Source organism: Oryx dammah, unplaced genomic scaffold, assembly GCF_014754425.2.
Source record: "Oryx dammah isolate SB20612 unplaced genomic scaffold, SCBI_Odam_1.1 HiC_scaffold_18, whole genome shotgun sequence".
Lineage (NCBI taxonomy): Eukaryota > Metazoa > Chordata > Mammalia > Artiodactyla > Bovidae > Oryx > Oryx dammah.
The window spans coordinates 111,884,154-111,899,754 of NW_024070202.1; the positions used below are offsets into that span (position 1 = coordinate 111,884,154).

The 15,601-nt window shown below is 47.2% G+C and overlaps 3 non-coding genes across 3 annotated transcripts; 2 read left to right on the top strand and 1 right to left on the bottom strand.

Moving 5' to 3' along the window:
- Positions 1-8,277: 8,277 nt before the first annotated feature.
- TRNAC-GCA lies at positions 8,278-8,349 on the top strand. Its single transcript has one exon. It is a non-coding gene; the product is annotated as a tRNA-Cys (tRNA).
- Positions 8,350-9,571: 1,222 nt separating this feature from the next.
- On the top strand, positions 9,572-9,643 carry TRNAC-GCA. The gene has a single exon. It is a non-coding gene; the product is annotated as a tRNA-Cys (tRNA).
- A 4,882-nt stretch (positions 9,644-14,525) lies between these two features.
- Positions 14,526-14,597, bottom strand: TRNAC-GCA. Its single transcript has one exon. It is a non-coding gene; the product is annotated as a tRNA-Cys (tRNA).
- Positions 14,598-15,601: the final 1,004 nt, after the last annotated feature.

Here is a 15,601-nt window from a genome sequence, read left to right on the forward strand (position 1 = left end):
CTATGGGGTCACACAGAGTGGGACACGACTGAAGTGACTTAGCAGCAGCTCTTGATCCATGACCCCTCTAGTTCCTGCCCAGTTTCTCTGCTCCCATTTCCCAGAAAATGACTCAGAAGAACTGTCTGTACCCGCTGACTCCACTTTCTTATATCCCACTCCAGTCCAGTTTTTATTTTATTAATACCTGGTCCATTGAAATGGCCTTCATCAAGGTCATCAGTGACCTGTATTTGAGTAATATTTTGCTGACAGCAGAGACCAGCTCTCTCTGCTCTCTACTTAGCCTCTTGCACTTTTACAATGATGACCACTCCATCCTCAAAACCTGTGAAGGCTAAACTTTCCAGACACCTCACTTTGCTTCCATCCTGCCCCATGGGGTGCTATTTCTCTGCCTTCCTGCCTAGCTCTCCTCTTCCACCAGCCTGGAAATGCTGGGACACCCAGGGCGATGTCCTGGCCTGACTTCTCACCTCTTAGTCCTGTGGCTTCCAATTCCTGTGACACGTTAGTGACTTATGTCGGTGATTTACATCCCCAGCCTGGACCATTCCTTACCCTCCAGACTTGAATACCTACCTCCCCTGGGTTACCTAATGGGAATCTCTAGCTTAATTTATCCCACCCTCACCCCAGTCTGCTCCTTCCTAACCCTACTGCAATGGAGCACAGGGGCCCAAACCCGCCCAGCTGCCCCACCAAGAGCCTAGCGTGGCCCCTGACTCTCCTCCTCCCGGTTCATGCCCAGCCTGTCAGTGACTCCCAGCAGTTCCTCCTTCAGAATGCTCCTCACCCCACCAACTGTCTCCAGCCTCATCTCCTAGATTGCACTGTCCTCCCCTTGAGTCCATTCTCTCCTGGCGAGAGCGAGATTCCAAAACCATGAGTCTGATCTCGTTCCCCTTCCACTCCAAACCTCTGATGTCTTCCCCTCGGGCAGACTGAAATAGGAATGAAACCCAGGAGCTTGATAGCAACCCTGGCATCCTGCAGGGAGAGCAGCTGTCTGAGGGGCTCCTGGAAGGCTCTCCAGGTGAAGACAAGCACACCCCACCTCAATGAAACTGCGTTGTCACCCACCCCTTCCCACCCAGATTCCCTGGGAACATCCCTCTTTTCCTAGAACAGGGCTGCAAACGCCCAGGACGCTTTACCACCCACCTCTCTCCTTCTCGGGCTCCATCAGTCACCGCACGGAGAGGACCATGAGCTCCGACTCTCCTCCTCGAATCGCCAAGACCTCCAAGGTGAAGGCGCAAGTGTGGCTGCGCTGACGTTGTCTGCCATGATTCATGCTAGCGGTCCTGGTCCTGGACTTGCTTCCCAGTGCGGGTCCAGCCATCAGGAATATAGAGACGTGTGTGATGATGGAGGTGTGCATGAGGTCCCGGGGGAGTCAGAGCAGGAGGCAGTGGGGGAGGGGAGGTCTCTACAGACACAGTGACACGTGACCTTGGCTTAACCAACAGTTGTTTGAGACCAGAAGGGTCTGGTTGGCGGACTCTGGAGGTGGAGAGTGTGGAACAGTCCTGCCAGATCAGCAAAAGAGCTTGGTCATGGAGCCAGGCTGGAAAGACAAGGAGGGGTTTTCCATGTCATCCTCTGATACACCTGACTTGCGCAGTTACCTAAAGCTTGGATGTTTAGGTCGTTTCAAATTCCTTTCCATTTTAGGGAGACTTGTGATGGACAGGGAGTTTGTTAAGGAATCTTCCCTGGCGGCTCAGGTGGTAAAGAATCTGCCTACAATGCAGGAGACCTGGGTTTGATCCTTGGGTTGGGAAGATCCCCTGGAGAAGGGAAAGGCTATCCTCTCCAGGATTCCGGCCTGGAGAATTCCATGGACTGTATAGTCCATGGGGTCACAAAGAGTCAGACACGACTGAGTGACTCACACTTTCACTTTCACTTGGCCATAGATGCTGCGTTTTTTTAAATTTTGTAAGATTTTAGCAATAGTCTTGAGAGCTAATGTTTGTTGAATGTTTACTCTGTTCCAGGGACTTGTAAGTGACCTGTTTCATTTAGCATCCACACAAGCACCAGAACAGGTACTACTGGTTTTCCCATTTTGTTGTTGAGTTCAGTCACCAAGTCGTGTCTGACTCCTTGCAACCCCATGGACTGCAGCATGCCAGACTTCCCTGTCCCTCACCATTTCCTGGAGTTTGCCCAAGTTCATGTCCGTTGAATCTGTGATGCCATCCAGCCATCTCATCCTCTGCTGCCCACTTTAAAGATAGGGAATTAGAAGCTCATAGAGGTGAAATGACTTATACATGATCCCACTGCTAGTAAGTGGTTAAAACCAGGATTGAAACTCAGGACTGGAGTCAACCCCCGTTCCCTCTGATTCCAGGGCCCTAGGATTCCTGCTGCTGCTCTGTTGTTATTATCATTATTACAGTATGCTCATATGCTCACTTAGTTCTCTTGCTCCAACTCTCTGTGACCCCATGGAATGTAGCCCACCAGGCTCTTCTATCCATGGACTTTCCAAGCAAGAATACTGACATGGGTTGCCAGTTCCTACACCAAGAGATCTTCCCAACCCAGGGATTGAACCTGCGTATCTTGGGTCTCCTGCATTGGCCGGCAGATTCTATACCACTGGTGCCCCCTGGGAAGCCCCTGGTCCCTTGCTAGGAGTCCCTTTTGTTTTCACACAATAACTGAGGTCCCCCAGAGGCCAGGACTCACAACAGCTTCATCCCTTCCATCCTCCCTACTGTCCTGGGTGTCCTTCCCCAAATGGGATGATCAAGGTAGCTTGAGAGGACATAGAGCTGACCCAAGGTCAGCAGAGGGAGGTTTGGGGAAGGGTGTTGGCCAGAGGGTGAAGTCCCTGTAAGATGCCTCCCAAGAGCAAAGACACCTCATGGGATCTGGACATTGGGGTGCAGACCTCAGCACAGGGAGAGGTTCCTGGTTCTAGAGCAGGCTCGTGTGAAGCTGGGCCCTAGAAGGGGGGTTATCAATGACTACCCCAGGGTGCCTCACCCCTAGAAGGAAGGCAGGGAGCCTGATGAATTGTGTCCCACCACGGGTGAGGGGTAACCCAACAGGTATGTATTGGCTCTGTAAGGAGAGGGCTCAGTTTTGCACTGAGGGGACTTATTGCAGAGATTCAGAAACCCATAGGGAAGACAGGAGTCCTGGGTTTGACTGATGTAATGAGCAGGTCATTAGACTGAGGGCACAGTCGGTGGAGGTAGGTGACCCACCTTGGCATCATCATTGGGTGGGAAGGTGGGTGGAAGCCAGGAAGAAGTGAGCAGCTGGGAGATCAGAAGACAGTCAGGGGGTGGAGCGAGGGGATGGTAGGGGGAGGAGACGATGCTGTAGCGGGGTGGGGACCGTCAAAGGCCACGACTTGGGGGGCAGTTTCTAGGAATGACCAGTCCCGGCTGTGTCCTCTGGCCAACGAGGAGCTGAGGTCAAGGCGCTGGGGAACCAGGGATGGGGGAGGCCCACCAGCCCAGATGCAGAGGTTACCCGGCACTACCAGAGAGGCGGGAGAGGGGGGAGCAGAGGTCGCTGCATCCAGGCTGGAGATGGAGCCTCTGGGGGCCGCCCAGCCTTCGCCCAGCGAAGGGGTGCAAAGTGGGCTGTGCCGGTGGCAAGCAGGAACTTTTGAAAAGAAGTTCTTGAAAGACAGTGGCAGCCAAAAGGAGATGAGCAGGTGGGGACTGTGTCCCGGGAGTGAGGGGTAGCAAAGACTGGCAAATAGCTTGAGAGATGGTCAGAAGAGAGGGAGGCTGATATCCACTGCTCAGCTGGCCTCGGGGAGCTGGCATGACCTCCCCGAGAGGCTCATAAGCACCCAAAAATGCCATCGGCCTCATTAGTAATTAGAGAAACTTACATTAAAACCATAATGACAGGCTCAGGGAGATGGGAAGAGGGGAGGCACCCAGAGGTTGTGGACCCCATAAGGGCAGATGACTCCAAGGGTTGACCTAAATCCCTTCTGCTTTCTTCTGTTTTCCCCATAAGATGGGTGGACAGGAGCAGCCAGTGCCCCTTCCAGGTGTGAAAGCAAATGCTCTGCTTGGTGCTGACAGTGCTGATGGTGGTCAAGGGGTGGGGAGGCTGCAGAGATTAGGGGAAGGAGGGTAGGGGGAGATGAACCGGCACGTGTCTCCAAAATGGAGCCCAGAACCTGCCTCTCCTCTGCTTTTTCTCTCCATACTATTCAGTTCAGTTCAGTCACTTAGTCATGTCTGACTCTTTGCAACCCCATGGACTGCAGCACACCAGACCTCCCTGTCCATCACCAACTCCTGGAGTTTAATCAAACTCATGTCCATCAAGTCGGTGATGCCATCTAGCCATCTCATCCTCTGTCGTCCTCTTCTCCTCCTGTCTTCAATCTTTCCCAGCATCAGGGTCTTTCCCAATGAGTCCAATTCTTCACATCAGGTGGCCAAATATTGGAATTTCAGCTTCAACATCAGTCCTTCCAGTGAATATTCAGGACTGATTTCCTTTAGGATGGACTGGTTGGATCTCCTTGCAGTCCAAGGGACTCTCAAGAGTCTTCTCCAACACTACAGTTCAAAAGCATCAATTCTTCAGCGCTCAGCCTTCTTCACAGTCCAACTCTCACATCCATACATGACCACAGGAAAAACCATAGCCTTGACTAGACGGACCTTAGTCAGCAAAGTAATGTCTCTGCTTTTGAATTAAAATACTATTAATAGTCCCTTAGACTACTGTCAACACCCCAGGCAACCACTGATCTTGCCACAGATTCATTTGATTTTTGAAAATTAATTTTCTAGAATTTCATATAAATGGAATCATCCACCTGTACTCTCTCTCTCTCTTTCTCTGTGTTTTCTTTCTCTCTTCTGGTCTGGTTTCTTTTACTCAAGGTAATTACTTGAGATGCAAGCCTATTGTAGTATGTATTGATAGTTTATTCATTGTTATTGAGGAGAAATGTTCCATTTCATGCATACACCACAATTTGTTTATTCCTTCACCTGTGGATAAACCTTTGAGTTGTTTCAATTTTTGGCTTTACTGAAAACATTACTGTGACATTTGTGCACAAGCACATGGATAAATGCTTTTAGTTCTCTTAGCTAAGTACTTAGGAGTGGAACAGCTAGGTCCTATGCTAGGAGTATGTTTCATTTTTTAAGAACCTGCCAAACTGTTTTCCAAAGTGGTTATACCATTTTGTGTTTGCACAGCAGTGTATGAATCTTTCGGTTGCCCCACATCCTCACCAACACTTGTTATGGTCAATCTTTCTCATTTACGTTCTAATGTAATGTAGTATTGGGTTCGCCAAAAAGTTCATTCGGGTATTTCCATGCAATATTACAGAAAAACCTGAATGAACTTTTCAGCCCAACTCAGTAGTAACTCATGTGGTTTTAATGTGCATTTCTCTAACTACTAATGATGCTGATGGCATTTGGGTGCTTATTGCCATCATATATCTTCTGTAGCGAAGTATCTGCTGACACCTTTCATCCATTTTTTCATTTGGGTGGTTTGTTTTCTTATGATGAGTTGTGAACATATTATGGTGCTGGGCTTGTATCAGCTATGGCTTGCAAATACTTTCTCCCGGACTGTGACTTGTCTTTTCATTCTCCTAACGGTGTCTTACAAAGAGATGCTGATGCTGCTAAGTCACTTCAGTCATGTCCGACTCTGTGCAACCCCATAGACAGCAGCCCACCAGGCTCCCCTGTCCCTGGGATTCTCCAGGCGAGAACACTGGAGTGCGTTGCCATTTCCTTCTCCAAAGCATGAAAGTGAAAAGTGAAATTGAAGTCGCTCAGTCATGCCCGACTCTTAGTGACCCCATGAGGTGCAGCCTATCAGGCTCCTCTGTCCATGGATTTTCCAGGCAAGAGTCCTGGAGTAGGGTGCCATTTCCTTCTCCAGTGGATCTTCCCAACCCAGGGATTGAACCCAGATCTCCCACATTGTAGGCAGACGCTTTACTGTCTGAGCTACCAGGGATGACCCCTCCAAAGAGCAGATGTTCTTAATTTTGAAGACAAACCAGTTGAGCTTCCAGCATCATATCTGAGAAATTCTTGTCTAACTAAAAGCCACACCATGAACCTAAAGAAGACAATTTTCTTTAATGGTTGAAAATATGATATAATAATGAAACATTTCATGAAGTTTGTTAAGTAAAAGTCAAAATATTTGTTTTATGGTGTAGCGATGTAAAAACCGCCAGGTTTTTCCCCAACATAAAGCATCATTTGAACATTTTGTGCAACAAATGGGTGGAGGGCCCTCTGGCTGGTCCTCTCCGTCCTTTCTCCCATCAGAGGAGCGGTTCTTGTGACTGTGGCTCCTCGAGAATGCTCTCTCTCTTTTTAAACATTTATTTATTTATTTGGCTGCACTGGGTCTTAGTTACAGCATGTGGGATCTAATTCCCTGACTGTGGATCGAACCTGGGCCCCCTACATTGGAGTGTGGAATCTTGGCCACTGGATGAGCAGGGAAGTCCTAAGAACTCTCTTCACTCGTACAGAGCTTAGAACCCATGTTTTGCTTTCCTGAGTAACTGAACGTACTGAACATTTCGACTCCGCTTTATTAACTAGAACAATTTGGGAGAGCTGCCCCTTCGTATCCCAGTGTCTCTGTGGCTTGGTCTTTCCCACAGACTGTCCTCAGGGTGTCTCCTCTTGGTGGCCCACTGAGCTCTGTCTCCCCTGACTGTCCCTCCAAGCCCGGGATGCATGCCCTTTGCTACTTCAGCCCCTCAGGCCCGTTTCCTAGCAGAGCTCGTCAAAGAAGTCCCCTTCCTGGGGGGGCCTGGAGTGGCAGGCAGCATCATGGGGTGGAGACTGTAGGCTGGGGGTCTGACGTGGAGCAGGAGCCAGCGAGTGACCTCCTGCCAGGTCTCTGCCAGGCTGTGCTGCCAGGGAAAGTGCCCCCCAGGCTGGGCTGACCTGGGCTCACCTGGCCAGGGAGAGGGCTCATATAAGGGGGTGGGCCCCAGGACACCTGGGCAGGGACCAGTTCCAGCTCCGTCAGCTGTGCTGGAGCTGGTGGTACCTCCCACCCCTCCCCCTGCTCGCCCCACTCTTCCCAGCCCCTCCCTCTTCCCACATGGAAGCTTAATCTGAAATATCAATGGAGGGAGATGGGTCCCAGTGGCCTTGAGAGATGCAGAGGGCACTCTAGGTGTGCAGTCACCTCAGGTGCCAGGAAAACTTGCCACAAAATAGTCCATGGGGACTAGGTCCCTCTTCAGTATTTCTGGACAAAATAGCAACTTCCCCAACTGCCTGAAATGCAGGAGACCCGGGTTTGATCCCTGGGTCGGGAAGATCCCCTGGAGGAGGGCATTGCAACCCACTCCAGTGTTCTTGCCTGGACAATCCCATGGACAGAGGAGCCTGGTGGGCTACAGTCCATGTGGTTGCAAGAGTCGGACACGATTTAGAGACTAAACCACCACCACCACCACAGCCCATGAGCCTCACAGACTCTCCTGGAGACGCTCCCATGGGGAGAGGACGGGGCCCTGGGAAGAGTTGATGGGGGACTCAAAGCCTGCTTGGGCTTCTCCGTCAGTGGCGGGGACAGGGAGTCCAGCTCTCTGCCACACCATCACCCAGCCTTTCAGATGAGAGGACCCTCTTCTCCAGCTGCTTCCCCGTTCCCACTGCTCATACAGAGCCGCCTGCCCCCCACTATAAAGCTTGTTGCCCACTGTCTTCCATGCGCTGGGAATTTACCAGCAAGTTCTCATGGTGTTCCACCCCCTCCGCAAATCAATTTCCTCCTGGAGAGGGAATCCAGAGCTGGCTCACCTTATTTCTCTACCATATTTGCAGGTTGAGCGGATGAACGGGGCTGAGAGAATGAAGCGCATGGTAAAGGGAGAAGGAGGGAGTCAGCTGTCCTCGGGGGTGGAGTCCTGGCCAGGTTCTTGTCCCTGCTCCCCTGCCTGGGCGGGGCCCCCTCTGCTCCTCAGCACCCTAGTGCAGGAGAGGATGAGGGGACCACAGTTCTGTTAGATGGGGAAAGCCACTGACCGCCCATCGCAGGGCAGATGGCACTGGGGTGGCCGAGGTAGACAGATTCAGAGAAATGGAAGGAGAGGGGTGTGTCTGGCACACAGAAACTGGCGAGTAGGTGTTTAGGGGTGGATGAGTGAGCGAGCAATGGCAGAGAGAGCCAGGCTGTCATGGGGCAAGCTGTCTGCTCCCGGGAGCAGGGCTGTAAGAAAGTCAGGTACCCAGATCAAGAGGTGCAGTTAACACTGGACATAGGTCTGGGGGTATAGCTCAGTGGTAGAGCATTTGACTGCAGATCAAGAGGTCCCTGGTTCAAATCCAGGTGCCCCCTTGCTAAAACGTTTTGCTGTGACAAGTAGTAAATATAAATAAATACAAAATCAATCAGGAAGCCCTGGGGCACTCCATAACGCACATGTTCAGTTGTGTCTACTCGTTGTCACTCCACGGACTGTAGCCCACGAGGCTCTTCTGTCCATGGAATCTCTCAGGCAAGGATACTGGAATGGGTTGCCACTGACCTTCCTGACCCAGGAATTGAACCCACGTCTCTTGTGTCTCCTGAGCTGGCAGGTGGATTCTTTACCACTATGCCACCTGGTTTCCTGGGGTACACCATAATGGTCTTCTAGTACACACGAGAGGGGTTCTTCACATTACCTGGGCAAACCTGTGTACCTCCTCGTCTCTAGAATTAGACACCTAGGGTTTTAATTAACTGGGGTTGTGACTGGTTGTGCTGTGTGTCACAAAACTTCCTCCACTGACAGTCGTGATGGCTGAGTCCCTCTCATTAGCAGTCCCTCTCACTGACTTCCGGTGTCTCCTGGGCTGATGAGCATAGTCTCCATGTGATGTCAGCCTCAAGCCTGTCTGAGCTCCAGACACACCTGACCCAGTTATGTGTCTGTTTTCACTCCTCCTTTGTCTGGAAAGCCTCTCCAGCTGCTTCTTCCAGCAAATTCCTCACCCATTGCCTCCGGAAGTCCCTCCTGACTTCTCAGCTCTCACTTCCGGCTCCTACAGCTCTCTGCTTGGGCTTCCGCCACTCTTTGCAAATACTTCAGTTCATACGCTCGTCTTTTATTTGGATTAAGACTCTGAAGAACGGGAACAAGGTATTCGTCTCTGTGTCCTCAACATGGATGATAGAGCCTGGCACCTAGCACGCTTCATGAGTGTCTGTTGAGTGAATGAATGAATGAGTGAGTGAAACCATGAGCACCCTCCTTGAGTCCTCAGAGTATAGCGGAGGCACTGAGTCTGAGGTTCACTAAAGACCCAGAACCAACCAGTCTTGTCTTGATGCGCATGTGCTGGCTGAGGTAGAAACACTAGTATAGACTCAAATGACCTTTCCAGGTATAAAGGGTGGCGCCATGACCACGGCCTGAGGAAAAGGAGAGCTGGAGGAGGAAGATGGGAAAGTAGACTACAGCGGAGAAGACTTGCCACCTCCTGGGACGTGTGGAAACAGCAAAGTGAAGGCTAGGCACGGAGCCTGGCTGCAGTGCCAAGGGTGGAAAGGTGCCAATGCAAGCTTAGTCATAAGAGGGGGTATAGCTCAGGGGTAGAGCATTTGACTGCAGATCAAGAGGTCCCTGGTTAAAATCCAGGTGCCCCCTGCTTTGCTGACATTTTTCAGTTACTGAAGCAGAGGCTGCAATTTCAGCCCCTTCCCTTCCCTCCCACATTTGAACATTAAATTGACGTGCTATGTCTTGTTACAAAAATTCAGGGTTCACACTAGGACCAGCTCCAAGTATTCTCCCCTGACCATCATACAGATGGTAGATTAGGGCTCTGAAGAGGCTGAAGAAGTGGTCTTCTTCAGGGGGCTGAACTTCCCCTCCCACCTCCCCCAGGGGACTCTTGTCCTTCATGGCCGGTGTGCAGACTGCACGTTCTCATCTCCTCAAGCTCGCTGTAGCCTCCAGGCAGAAGGCGAGCTCTTTGCTCTTGCTGCTACCCCTTGAGAAGTATGGAGGGTGCTTAGACGTCTTTCTAGTTTCCAGAGGTGACTGTAAAACCATGGTGATTGGAAAACCATGGTAAAAGCAAAACCTCTTTCCTCCTCCTGGGAATTTCTCGAGGTGTTGCTCCCACAACAGGTTTGACCACTTCACTCTCCTTTTTCTCCTATCACATTTCTTTCTTTCTTTCTTTTCCCTTTGATGAGGACCAATTTTAAAGTCTTTTATTGAATTTGTCACAATACTGTTTTTGTTTCATGTTTTGTTTTTTGGCCATGAGGCATGTGGGATCTTAGTTTTCCCATCAGGATGGAACCCACGTCCCTGCATTGGAAGGCAAAGTCTTAACCACTGGACTCCCAGAGAAGGACCCCACACTTTCTAGTTTTTAATTCTCAATCAGTATTTCCTTAGTGAGAATGCCTAGAAGTAGCTGTTCAGTTGCCAAGTGGTGTCCAACTCTTTGCAACCCCAAGGACTGCAGCACGCCAGGCTTTCCTGTCCTTCACTATCTCCTGGAGTTTGCTTAAACATGTCACTGAGTCAGGGATGCCATCCAACCATCTCATCCTCTGTTGCTCCTTTCTCCTCTTGCCCTCATCACCAATCTTTTCCAGCATCAGAGTCTTTTCCAAAGAGTTGGCTCTTTGCATCAGGTGGCCAAAACAATATATCTAAAAGTCCAGATAAAATACTTAAGACATATAAATGGTATAAGGACCCGTGTTAAAATTATGTTTTCTTTTTTACTACTAGCATAGAGAAACAGAATGGATTTTTATTTACTCACCATGCTCCTGGCAAACTTGGTATTAATTTATTAGTTCTAATAGCGTTTCAGATTCTGTTTCTATATTCACAACCATGTCTTTGGCAGATAATGACAGTATTAAGAAATTTCCAGTTGAACTTTTTGCTCCTTTATGGAACTGACTAGGAACTCCAGCTCTTTTATGCTGTGCCTCTCCTACTACTCTCTTAACTAAATTTCGGAAGACGAGATATGCTTATTGTTAAATGCATTATGTTTCTCAGCACTGTCTCTTCACGTCACTTGGTATGACTATGTGATGTCATTTCTCCTCTAGTAGATTGACTGTAAGCTTCAAGAAGGCAGGGATGGTGCGTTCTTTGTTTTCCATTTTACGTTTTTCATTGTATCTACACAAAGTAGATGCTCAATGAATACTTATATGTTGAGGCAATGAATAAATGAGAAAATTGTTAGTAATGAAAAAAAATCTTAGTAAAACAAAACAAAAGAATAAATGGTATAAAAGATTCCCTCATAGCTCAGTTGGTCAAGAATCAGCCTGCAAAGCAGAAGACCTGGGTTCAGTTCCTGGGTCAGGAAGATCCCCTGGAGAAGGGAATGGCAACCCATTCCAGTATTCTTGCCTGGGAAATCCCATGGAGAGAGGAGCCTGGTGGGCTACACTCCATGGAATGTCAAAGAGTCAGACATGACTGAGCGACTAAGCACAGCACAGCATTCCTTAACGCACAAGGTAATTTGAAGCACTCTTTCCTATGAAGACAAATTAAAAGGCTAGAAAACTATTAAAAGCAGCTCATTAAAAGAATCAAAGAGCTAACTTTAGACAGACAATGGGAGGTGGAGATTTGAAAACGATGGGAAAACAGGAAGTTAAAGCTCCAAACTACAGGCTGCTTTGGCCCTGAGTGTGTTTTTCAGTCCAAAAGAGGCAACTGGGATGCTCATGGAACTTGTGGAAGCCTCTCAGGACCAGGGAGGTGAACGTCAGGATTCTGGCCCCACCTGGAGTAGAGACACTGGGGGAAGTGTCTCTGTCTTTGGGCTGGGATCCTGAGTCAGGAGAACTGAAAGAAAAGAGTCACTGCAAGAACTCATGGCTAGGAACTTCCCTGGTGGTCTAGTGGTTAAGACTCTGACTCCAATGCAGGGGGCACAGGTTTGATCCCTGGTCAGGGAAACACGATCCCTTATGCTGTGTGACACCACCAAAAGTTTTTCAAAAATGAAGTTGAATTGTTTTCTTTTTTCAAGAGAAAAAGTCCTCAAGTTTTTATTTTAGATTCCACATATGATACCATACAGTATTTGCCTTTTCCTGCCTGGCTTATTTCACTTAGCACAATGCCCTCCAGTTCCATCCATGTCATTGTGGATGGCAGGATTTCCTTGTTTCTAATGACTGAATAATAATCCACTGTGTATATATACATCCCACATTTTCTTTATCTGTTTGTCCACTGACAGGTACTAAATCAGCATTTAGAGAAATACAGCTTTGAGGAATATACTAGGAAAGAAGAATAAATATAAATAAAGAATCCATCTAAAAAGTTAGGGGAAAAACTGGATGAAAGAATACTATGAGAAACAAAGGAAATACAGGAAAAAAAAAATCAATGAAATGGAAAACAAACACACAGCAGAGATGACTGCCAAAACCAAAAGTTTGCCTTTGAAGAGCAAAATTAACTTTTGATGAAACTGAAAAGAAAAATAAGACAGCAGACAAAATTAGCCAAAAGCAGGAATTAGAAAGAAAAGCTGCACAATCTTTAGACTTCAAAATAATAATCATAAAACATTATGAAAACTAATGTACAAAATTTTAAATCTAACAAACCTGTACAAAGAACTTACCATGTGAAAGGCACAATTCTATACACTTAAAAAATACTAAATTTATTTATTCTCACAAAACTCCACAAACTAGGCTCTATTATTTTGCTCATTTCTATTATCATGCCCATTTTATATATGACAAAACTAAGACTGAGAGAGTTAAACATGTTTGCCAAGGTCACTCAGTTACGATCTAGAATCTGAATCCATCCATCATGTTTTAAGAGTACAAGGACTTTATGATTACATTATGTGGAAATTTAGCAAGTGCTTTAAAAACACTACAACTTACCAAAGCTGACACAGGAAGAAACAGAAAAGATGACTAGTCCTCTAAGTCTTAAATAGTTATTTTATTAAAACAGTTATTTGAAACTCTGCCTCCCCAAAATTCAGATAAGGGTTTTACTGGTGAGTTTTATCATATACTGAATGAGAAATAACTTTATTTTTACATAAAAATCTTTCTAAGAATAGAAAAAATGCATATATTCTAAAATATCTTCTGTGAGACTAGCACAAACTTGATACCAAAACCCAACAAGAACAGTTTAAAAATGTATGTCAATATCACACATAAACATAAGTGCTGTGCAAAAAAATTTAATTATTGTCTAACTGAATCCACAAATATATCAAAATGACCAAGGTAGGTTAATATCTGGAATGAAAATTTGTGTTTAATTTTATAAAATACAATAAGTGTAATTCACCATGTTACTAGACTAAAGGAGAAAAATTTACGAATATCTCAATAGATACAAAAACAGAGTGGTTTTGAAAAAATTCTACACTGATCCATGATAAAATAATCTTTTCGCAAACTAGAAATAGAAGTAAAATTCCTTAATGTGATAAAGACCATTTACAAAAAATATAGTCCACAACATGTACTTAATGGTGAAATATTGAAAACTTTTCATTTGAAATCAGAATAAAATAAGATATCCACCATCAACACATTAATTAAAGATGATATCTGTGGTCCTAGTCATTATAATAAGGAAAGAAAAAGAGGTGAAATAAAGATTGGAAAGAAGAAATAGGTATTTCAAATTTCTTAGATGACATGATCATCTGCATAAGAAATCTAAAAGAATCAACAAAATATTAGAATTAATGAGTGGTTAGCAAAACTACCAATATATACCCTCCATTTCCATACCTCCTTTTCCTTGGCAAAATTACAACTTTTAAAATTATATACTAGAAATTTCTGCATGTAAACTTTAAAACTCTAAAGTTAGTATCTTCATCTTCTTCCCAGATGACATAAAGACATCTTAATTCTTATCAGTGCTTTCCTAAAATATTATTGTTAGCCAGAATTTTCATTCTATCTTAAAAAAAGTGTATAAATTAAACATTAACATTCTCTGGACAATGACTTTTAGATCTACTAGCATACCTACCAGTTTCATTGTTCAACATCCCTTTTGCATCTCAGAGCTCTCATATGGAATCATTTTACTTTTCTCCAAAGCATGTATTTTAGAATTTTCTTTAGTGAGCGTCTGTTGGCCGTACGCTCTCCAACAGCTTGCGTCTGTTCGCGAAGAATGGTTTGGCAAGGAATAGAATTCTAAGCTGGCTGTTGTCTCCTCTCAACATATTGCTTGTGTTACTGCACTAGCTTCTGGCTTCTTTGGCAATTGTTGAGAAGTCAGCCAGCAGTTCAGCTATTCTTCCTCTGTCGGTGATCTCAGATTTCGCTCTCGCTACCTTCAAAGGACAAAGTCCTCATCTTCAGCCAGGAGAAAGGCGTACACATTGGATCTCATGGTAGACCTGGGGAGGATCAGAGGAGGAGGGCAAATGTATCATTTGAGCAGAGCTGTCTTGCTAGGGTCAGAGGGGTCTCCTCTAACTCCTCACCTGCTACAGAAGCAAGAATCAGCAAGAGGAGAGAAAATGAGTAGGGGGCACCCAGATTTGAACTGGGGACCTCTTGATCTGCAGTCAAATGCTCTACCCCTGAGCTATACCCCCTGCTATGGTAGCCAGGTCCAATTACCACCTTTGCCTGTGCTGCCACACCCCAAGCTGCCCGAGGTGCCCCTTCAGGATGGGTTTGCTGAGTGGCCTGACTCAAGCCACTGAGTCAGCTGAGTTGCTGAGTTAGCTCTACTGCTAACTCACCTCCCTGTCCCAGTAGAAGCAACAGGTTCCTTTCTCCCATAGCTCATAACCTCTGCACTGTCAGTCCTGGAGGAGGGCGTAACCTGAGGAGCATTGCCCTGAGGCTGGAAGGACCAATAGAGGTTTTCTTGCTGAGTGCCTGAAACCCAAAGTCCCCACCGGCCTGGCCAAACATACAACACCTTGGAGACAGGACACATGTGGACCAGATATGGGTCAGAGGTCTCTCTGCACAATGCCACACCCTAGGATGCAGACTGGCTTCTCTCTCGTTGCCCCAAATCTCCATAGAGTCAACCCTTTCACTGTTGGGTGAGATGAACTGTCAGAAGCAGTGACAGTCTCTAAGCTCCCAGTTCGCCTTCCCATGTCCTGCTCTGGGATCTGGTCTCTGTAAACCTCTCTTGTCCTTTGCCCGCTGGCTTCCTGGGTGGTCCAGCCCCCAGGGCTCTGGGGGCTGCTGCTGGGCAAGAGTAGCTGTCCTTCCTGCCCGCTGGGTTCCTGTCCGTCTCACCTGGCGGTGACAGTCCATCCCAGAGGATTGCCGCCTGCAGATTGGTGCTCACAGGCCAGCTTTGTCAGGTCTCCCCAGGGACACTGGCACCTCCCTAGGGCTAGGGGTCCCAGATCTACAGAGATCCTCCCCGGACTTGTGAGACCAGACTTCATCCTCCTCTGACTGTGTCCACAGACCGGGAGTGGGAGAGGCCTCTTGCAGGCCCTCCCTCCCTGATACTTAGGCTTCCCCTTCACCCTTTCAGTTCTCTGATTTCTGATTCAATTTTGTCCCCCTCCCCCAAAAGATGTGTTGAATCCTAGCCTCCCAAACCTCAGAATGTGTCCTTACTCACAGA